General features: G+C 42.5%; 1 long non-coding RNA gene across 2 annotated transcripts; it reads left to right on the forward strand.

Annotated features, from left to right (window-relative positions):
• The first annotated feature begins 689 nt into the window (after positions 1 to 689).
• On the forward strand, positions 690 to 9,446 carry LOC146057439 (uncharacterized). 2 transcript variants are annotated; one of them, XR_014469722.1, is made up of 3 exons: positions 690 to 3,023; positions 4,409 to 4,592; positions 5,484 to 9,446. It is a non-coding gene; the product is annotated as an uncharacterized LOC146057439 (long non-coding RNA). The 2 variants fall into 2 exon arrangements; XR_014469721.1 differs by having other exon boundaries at positions 4,409 to 9,446.
• Positions 9,447 to 9,749: the final 303 nt, after the last annotated feature.

Consider the following 9,749-nt stretch of genomic DNA (forward strand, 5'->3'; position numbering starts at 1 on the left):
TGCAGACACAGGTCTCACCAGGCATTCCAGGTGTTTGAGAAAGGGAAGAGGGGCCCTGTCTATTTTGTCAGTCCCCGGCCCCACAATTTCTGATGGCAGCCCTGCATGTTACAGGCTGTGTTTGGAAAATAGCAGGAACTGGTTGGTAGTTTATCACTCACAGGGCCGGCTCTACCATTAGGCAGCTTTAGGCAGCTATACAAGACTGGGTGTGAGTCCGCACTTAATCAGAGAAATTGGTCTCGGATCATTTCATATAAACCAACATAACATTCATTAGGGACATATATGGTGTCAATCGCAGGGTTGGTGGTGCTCCCAGAATAAGTTCAGGAAAACTCTATTTTGGGGGGATTCCTGCACCTGGGTGCAGGGAAGAAAAAAAGACTGACTATGTCTTTTCTGGGGCACTCTTTATTGTTTAATTGTTGTTAATTGTTATTAGTGAAAAAGTAACTTTTAATAGGTATGCCTTAAAACGAGTTGTGCTTTTTTGTATAGCTAAGTGCACCAATAAGTAAGTGTTCAGTTATTCAAGAACTGATAAGTAAATACATATAAATAGCGTGTTAGAAAAATAATGAGTAAACACAAGCAAATAACAAGTTTGGATACTTAGATTATTGGTACACAATATTTGACAAAGGGTTTTGTACAATCTCCCCTTCGTGTTCCCAGATTGTTTATCCAGTTAGCGAAAATATTACTTGACGGTAATAAAAACTCTTTCCCTCTTTTGAACTGAGCACTGAGACTCTAAAACAAGATTGGGAAAAATGCCTACTAAAATGTTCGCATGATCTAATGGACATCCTGATCAAACATAACCACCTCATTCTGGATGAATGTGCACAAAAAATAGAACTCTCTAGAAAAAATCTGGAACAGTGGGAACAAAACTCTGTATTCCAAAACAACTTTGAAAAAATTAAAAAAGATCTGGACGAATATGAACAGGAAATCATAACACGCAAGAGAAACAAATTTTCAAGTGATAAAAAAGACTACAACACAGGCAACATCTTCCGCTGGACTCAACAAACAAAGAGGGAAATAGGAGAGAAGGTCGGTACACCACACCATCCTCCTCGGAAGCAGAATCATCAAGTGGGGAAGAACAACTTGCCCAACAACATTCAAGAAACGGATCCCTATTAAGCGAGAACCCACTACCCCGCACCCATTTTTTAGAACAAGTGGGTGGGGCCTACGGCCAAAGAGGAAGAGGAAAATCAGGAGGGCAAAGAAGAAGAAGGGGAAAAGAAAGATGGGGATCCCCACTTCGGGACCGCTACCCAGTACGGGGGAACCGGACCTAGGAGGAGAAACATCAACCCTAAAAATAATCAACCTGTCAAACCACACCCTCACTGAGACACAGGAAGCAGTATTGACAAGAGGCCTAACCTTCTCAAGTAACAATAACTTTGATAGATTCCAACTACAAACCAATTTACAACTATTTGGACGAAAAATCCTCTTGAAGAAATTCTTTGCCACCAGATCACAAAAAAGAGGGAACAGACGACATCACTGATCTGTCAACACAGGAAATAGAAGCCCTAAGGGCACTAAACGAATTAGCCCAGGAAGGTTCTACTCAGGACAACGATATGAACAGACGGATCTGTAAGAAAAAATCCACTTTCTTCCCAAGTGCCAACATCTGTCCAGAAGTTAAGATCTACATTAACATGGTGTCACAGGATCTGGATAAACTTCATCAAAATAAATGCAAACACAGACCCAATGGAAACCTCACACCCAATGAATGGGGGGGGGGGGTGGTAGGTTTAACATTTGCCTAGGGTGCCGAGAAGCCTTGCACCGGCCCTGATCACTCATCACTGTATCACTTTTCAAGTATATCTGTGTGTTTAAGAATAAAAGGTGTCTGTTTCATGCAGTTTGATATATTTTTTTAAGTCTATTAATTGTGCAGCAAAAAGACAATTCAATGACAGAAAATAGCACGCATAGAAACTAATAATCAATCAGCATATTTCAGATTTGTTTTCAGATTACAACATACGACATAGTTGCTGACATTTTCAGCTTCAATTGGTTAAAGAAGATGAAAGTAAGTAAACTAAGAACATCTGAAAAAAATAAAAGATATATATATATAGGTAGACATAAAAACAAACAAATAAAATAAAAATAAATTATTAAAATATTCTGTGTAATTGAGAAAAGATTTGAGGCCAGGCATATACAGTTGGGGCTGTTCTCATCTGAGCAGCTACCATCGTGCTGTCCGCCACCCTGCGCCGTCCAACAGAATGGGAAGCTTGCACATTGAGACGCTCGTGCGCCCCATTCTCGGCAGTGGACGCCCCCTTCTGCCGGATCGCCATCCGCCAGAAACTTGCAACAACAATGTAAGTGGCCCCATATGTATGTCCTATGAATTAAAAAAAAAAAAGCCTCAGTGAAGGCTAAGCAGTGCTTACACCTGCATGGATGTCATAAAAGCCTGATCAGAGTCTATCTATTATCTTCTAGAAGGTGCTAAATTAATAAGTAGAGTCTGGTTGGTTGCCCATAGCAACATCCCATCTTCATTAGAACTCCCATCTTAGTAAATAAACCTCAAAGTCTCTCAATTGCCTAGGGAGCAAGCTACTGGCTTGCAGAGAGACACACCATTACTATATGAAGTGAGTGTTGTGTTGAACTCCTGTTTTGAAGAGTTGGATAGTACGAGGCTGGATTGAAAAGTATTGCCTCCATGGCTATAAATTATTTATTTTGGAACACATTTGAACAATTTTTGTATACATGATATCTCCTTTATGTAATGCACTATTCAATTTTCATTGTAGTCCCCAGCCCTTTCCACGCATGTGCGCCAAAGCTTGATGAATCGGGCAAATCCATCGGAGAAGAAAGCTGGTGGTTGTTGTCAACACCAGGGCCGAATGGCAGCTTTCACCTCGTCATCAGAGTTGAAGTGTTGTCCCTTAAGGTGCTCTTTTATCTGCAAATGAGTCTGCTCTCCTCCCGGAGAGGAGACTCTACAGGTAGGCAAATATGTATTAAGTAAGTTGTTTTAGGATAAATAATTTCATATATTAGCCTGCATTTGAGTTGGTAATGTATTTGCCCCACTTTGTATGGAATGCTAAGAATCATTTTTGAATATTAAAAGTAGCCTTGTCTCTGATGATGAAGGAACTCCAATACTAGCGTTTTTCATTCGTCTAAAGTGAGGGATGATCTTACTATCCATCGTAACCATAATAACTGGTTATATATATGGGATATATATGGGACCAATAGAGGAAGTCAGCAAAAAGAAGAGCTGCAGGAAAAGCTGAATCAACATTTTCCGAGGCAACAAAATGTTTTCTGTGAGCATTGGAAACAAATTTGGTTCAATAGTTGAATATGAATCTACTGTACACCTTGGATTTAATGGCAGGTAGCATATAATTTTACACCCCCCAACACCCCCCCCCCCAGTTGAGACTCTTGTGACCCGTGACTTTGCCTATCCTCTATTTTGACCCGATACCCCAGCACCAGGGCCGGACTGGGACCAGAAATCGGCCCTGGCATTTTTCAGCACACAGGCCCACCTGCAGGAGGCGGGACCCTTGCACGTGCCAAAAATGAAGCGTGGCCTCATGGAAAGGAGGGGTGGCATCAGAAAAGGAGGCGTTACCCATTTCACATTATGGAACATACCGTACTGCCCATTACAGAATATTACATAATCCATTATGCCCATTACACATTATGGAACACACTGTAATGCCCATTACACATTATGGAACACACCATTATGCTCATTACACTTTATGGAACACACTGTGATGCCCATTACAGACTATGACACAATCTGTTATGCCCATTACATATTATGGAACACATCGTTATGCTCATTACACATTATGGAACGCACCGTGATGCCCATTACTCAATATGGAACACACCATGATGCCCATTACAGACTATGACACAATCCTTTATGCCCATTACACATTATGGAACACACTGTAATGCCCATGACACGTTATGGAACACACCGTACTGCTTATTACAGAATATTACACAATCCAATAGGACGAGTGGGAACACACAGATATATATATATATATATATATATATATATATATATATATATATATATATATATATATATATATAAATAAAAACATTTCAAGGTAGTTACAGTATATAAACAGAAATTGAAATTAAACTAAACAAATTACAGTAAATGGCTAGATGGTTAAAAATATCTCAACAGCCAGAATCCTTATGTGTGATATGGGAATGAAAAACTTGTGTCCATAAACAGAGAGAGAAAGGGGGGGGAGAGAGAGAGGGAGAGAGAGAGAGAGAGAGAGAGAGGGAGGGAGAGGGAGAGAGAGATTAATGGAGACCTTTTTTCTACCCACCCCAGATCACATCCATGCCTCACATGCTTGAAGAAGGGTCAGCACAGCAGTGGGGGTATTTTGACCTCCCCTCCAGCAGTCCTCACCTTAACACCGCCACGGCCCGAGCCGGTGCCGGGAGCCAGGAGGATGTGAAGCTGCAGAGAGCGGCAGAGATCTGCAGAGAATGGCAACACATCAAATGTTTCGGTGCGCGGGCACTGGGGCGGACAGACGGGGGTGTATATAGGAAAACTTTAAGGGGGACATCTGTGCTCTGACAGTGACAGTCCCATTCTGCGGATATATCTTCCTGCTGTGTGTGCTGTACTCAGGTGGGGAACAATGGAGCAGTTGCACGCTTAAGCCTGGAGTCTGGCGGCAAATGTCTCCGGCAGTTCTACACCTGTGCTGGGGGATTCTGATGGCTTTCCGGGGGCAGCAGAAGTATGCTAGTTTGTGCTGCTCAGACTGGAGGGGGGCGGTATGGCGGTATGGCGGTCGTGTCATGAAGTCATTCTGCCACCCGGCACTAGGCAGAAAATCAGCCCACAAGGCCATAGGCCCTTCTGGCATTTGCCAGATGGCCAGTCTGGCCCTGCCCAGCACCTATTAACCCCTAGTAATAAGTTCTGTTGCTAAAGGCTCATTCAGACATTTCCACTGATTGACATTGCTACACCAAACAGGAATGAAAGTAAAACAAACCCAAAAATCTCTATTGCTGCAGACAGGGGTGTTTCTGTAATGAGGGAATCTGGGGCAGCTGTCTTAAGCAGCAGGTTTTCAGAAAAATTAACAGACTGAATAAAATAAATTCTGTGAGCCCCCGGATTTATCTCCAAAATCTACCAGTGTTTTCCATATCTAGTCCTCACACACCCTCCACATCTCATCTGTGGAAACTGGTAGAATAACAATTATTTTGTCAAGTAGACTGAACCACCTATGCACGATTAAAAAAAAAATCCTTAAAAACATAGAAACTGTTGGGTTTATATGAGGACAAAGTTTTGGATGCTGGTTTATACGATGACCATTTGTCATTAGCAAAGAATGATTAAAAAATGCATTCGTATTTATGACCGCCCTCCCTCCCAGTGAGGGGAAAACTCTCTTGTCTTGCAGTTAGGAACACCCTGGAATGAATCTCATCCAGTGACTGCTTTATATAAACACTCCTTGAGATGACATCTGTGTAAACAAAATACAGTTGGATGAGAATGGAGATGAACTTGAAAGAGAAAGTGGGAAACACAAATAGAAACAAAGAAAAATGTAAGGAAGACATTTGAGCTTAAGTTTAACCCTTTTATAAAGTCATCATGTTTCTGTTTGCATACATATATACAGATGTACGCATATCCCATTCATAAATAGGAAACAAAGGGGTGACACAACTCATGCCAAGGTAAACATTTGCATTTTTTTTTTTAAGTTCTCAAAAATGTATATTGATTTTTTCAGTAAGATGAATTTAGGCCATAATTTAGGATGGCTTGGTAAGTTCCTGAGTTGCCCGCACCTGAATAACGCCTATACCCCCCCCCCCCCCCTGCCGCCGCCGAATCCCCTCGGTACAAGAACATGCCCCTGCTAGCAGGAGTAATCATTCAATGGTCGCCGACCATCGAATGCTTTCTCCTGTCAGTGGATAATTGGCTCCTTGTCACACTAGGGGTACCTTGTGGATCTGACTGAGGCCGGAGAGTAGGGTGTCACGGTCTAGAGGAGAATGAAGAGTAGCAAGATTGATATAAGTCTTTCTCATAGAAGAAGCTCCGGAAGGTAAGGCCAGCTATGGAAGCTGTGGAGCAGGGAACCCAGCAGGACAACTGGGCAATTGGGGTAGAGTCCATAGACAACAAGGATGATTAGTCCGGGAACCTTTACCAGATGACTGGACCGGATCGTGAAGAAGAAGACAAATCTGTGATCCTTTACCAGATGACTGTTAGCAGGCACAGATGACTGACAGCAGGTACTGATGGCTGGCAGCAGATGCAGATGACTGTCAGCAGGTACTGATGGCTGGCAATGGGTACAGATGGCTGGCAGCAGATGCAGATGACTGTCAGCAGATACAGATGGCTGGCAGTGGTTACAGATGGCTGGCAGCAGGTGTAGGTGACTGTCAGCAGGTACTGATGAATGGCAGTGGGTACAGATGGCTGACAGCAGGTGTAGATGACTGTCAGCAGGTACTGATGACTGGCAGCTGGTACAGATGGCTGACAGCAGGTGTAGATGATTGTCAGCAGGTACAGATGGCTGTCAAGTAATGAATGCTGGATAAAAGTGCTGGATTCCAGGTAACAGGCGCTGAATTGCAGGGAATAAGTGCAGGATACAAGTGCAGGATTCCAGGTAACAGGTGCTGGGTAACAGGTGCTGAACTGAGAGTAATGAGTGCAGGATACTAGTGCAGAATTCCAGGTAACAGGTGCTGGGTAACAGGTAATGAATGCAGGATTCAGGTGCAGGATTCCAGGTAACAAACGCTGGGAAACAGGAACACCAAAGAGCATAAACTGGAGCACAGGTTGAAGCTTCATCCCAAGGGATTGACAACAAAGCACTGGCATCTGTATGCCCCAGAGAGCTCAGCTATATCCCCCTGGGCAGATCCTGATTGGTGGAGCTGAATTGAGGACCGGAGCTATTGGCCGACTACAACAACATGGCGGCACCTGGCCTGGAGACCAACACCTACTGCTGGTTCCCCCGCCGGGAGCGCACACTGGAGACCCCAGGAAGATGGTTGTGCCCGGGAGAACTGGACGCCTCGCTCCCCACCCTGCACCCGGACAGACAGCTAGCAGACCCCGCCGCCGGAGATGAACAGGTACCGGCCGTGACACTCCTCTTCTCAAATACAAATGTGTGCGATCAGGGTTGTGTAAAGAGGTGGTATAGACCCTTCACCGTGTTAAACCAGGATGGAGATAATACCATATGTCCCTTTCAAGGGATAGGCGTCTCCTCTTCTCCGTTGAAACTACCACAACAAGGGGTCGGAGTACTGGGGTTCTTATATACCCTGGTATATATCCATGAGACGATTTCACATATATGAAAAGAGAGTAAAACCATATATAGTGTATCACTATTTATTTTATGACAAAGACAAATCTAAAATCACAACAAAACAAGGTAGTGAAGAATAGAGTCAACAGTGAGAGGAAACAATTACCGGAATCAGTGGAGAACTAGATGGAATAGTTCTCAAAAGGGCTAAGGTGATAGTCCTGGAAACTGTCACATAGGCTGCAAAGGTTCCCGGCAAGAGATGCTCCCTGTGGTGAAGTTCCGACGCGTTTCGACCGCTACTTGGTTTTTTTTCAAGGATATCCTTGAAAAAGACCCAAGTAGCGGTCAAAACGCATCGGACCTCAACGACTGGACGCTACTGGGAGCATCTTTTTATTTTGTTGTGATTTTATATTTCACTTTGTCATAGAATAAATATAGTTTTACACTATATACGGTTACAGTTTACGGTGGATCAAGCTGGGAAATCAGGTAAAATCGTCCCAAATCGCAAGTATATCACACCCGATTGGATCCGATGCACGGTCCCATGCACATCGGATCGGAGTCAGAGGTGTATATATGATAAATCTTATGTGCAGCCATCAGCGGCACATCGCGGGTGCTAAGCATCCGCAATGTATCGCACCTGATATGGTGCGGGGAATGGGGTGCGGTGGGCGGAGAGTGGGGTGCAGAAGGGAGAATTTTAAAATCCTATTCAAAAGACCGGGTGGTCGCTGATTGGCTGAGTGAGCTCTCTCAGCAACCCCCCCTCCGTCTGCAGGTCCCCAGGCTTACATGCAATAAATCTCATCCGATTTATCACATGTTAAAAAAATGACACAAGTACCAAATCTTAGTGAGCTCTCCTGAGGAGTCAGCCTAATGTATGGGGGACTTTACTTGTAGAGTATATCAGCCATTTGTGTTACTGTAGTATATTGATCCTCTGCTATTTGATACTCACCAGTGGAGATGGAAAACAAATAGAAAATCCCATGCTTGCACACACAAAACATTTCATTTATGTGGATTTAGCTTTCAGTATGTATCCAAGTATTCTATGTTATGACAGTCAAAACTAGGGATGGCCCATCGGTGTGGTCACCATAAATTGTTGACATCGATGGTGATAGTGGAACACAGTATACAGTGCCTTCCCATAGTCATCAGGGCTGTGAATTCGCAGTCCTGTGAAGGGGTCTTAATTTGACCCTAATCCTAATGTCTATTCCATGGATTGACACTTTTATGCTGAAATCAGAAGACAGGTTTAATACTGAAAGTATGCTGTTTATAGTCATTCTTTTGGTGCTGTTTTTGGAGTGTGCAATATCTTTGATTATTGTAAAATAGGTCTAGGGCATGGAATAGCTTTTAATACATAATCAGAATATTCCTATTAACCTTCATTATTGATTTTTGCCAAAGAACTTTCACTCTGCGTAAAGTAAAGTAGTTATATTTGATAGATACATTCATATTTAATTACTTTGAGCTGTCCAACACTTCACACAATATTGTCAATTGTTGCATTGTTTCTGGTTATAATTGACTGTTTGACTGTTTTTGAATAGCAATATGTTACCCCATTAAGGAGTTATCATTTCACACTATACCTGTTTTGTCTTAGCTACAGCATTTCCATGTCCGCCATGTACAAATTACTGTCACAGGACAGAGAGAAAATTCCATGCAAGTGTAAAATTATATAAGTGTGTATCTAATATAGCTGCATATTTTAACAGTTTCCAAACTGCAGTATGTGTATGTTATTGTATAATAGGTATCAGTAGAAGGAATTGCTCACTAACCTTTCTTTACCTTTCCAATTCCTTGGGTTATCATTAGGAAACCTTTCCTGCTAAATTACAGAACAGCCCAAGGCTTTTACTTTTTACATTGTTGTAGCAACATCCTATTGTCTTTAGAATAATTCAGTGTTTCCTTACCTAGCCCTCATCTATGTAACTCTGGCAAGGGCTGTTTTTATGTGGTAAATGTGTGAATAAAAGGAAGATCATTACTATTCACTTTGTATTTTAAATTAAGGCCTGCAGCCATGTTAATAATTTGCATTTAAACAGGATCACAACACATTTGCCTCTGATGCAATTACCTAGGAAATGAAAAGTCTAGCACCAAATTTCTGCCAGGACTCCATGAGAATTTCCAACTGGGAAAAGAGATGAGACACTGAAAATATCTGTCTGTGAGCTGTATGCACTTGCAGCATTTCAGAAAAATCATAAGGGCCTATCTTAATCTGTTCTGTTTTTTGAGTAATTCCGTTTACTTTGGGGAAAACATTCTCCCATTCTCTATGATAGTTTG

Source organism: Crinia signifera, chromosome 2, assembly GCF_055691185.1.
Source record: "Crinia signifera chromosome 2, ASM5569118v1, whole genome shotgun sequence".
Taxonomy (NCBI): Eukaryota; Metazoa; Chordata; class Amphibia; order Anura; family Myobatrachidae; genus Crinia; species Crinia signifera.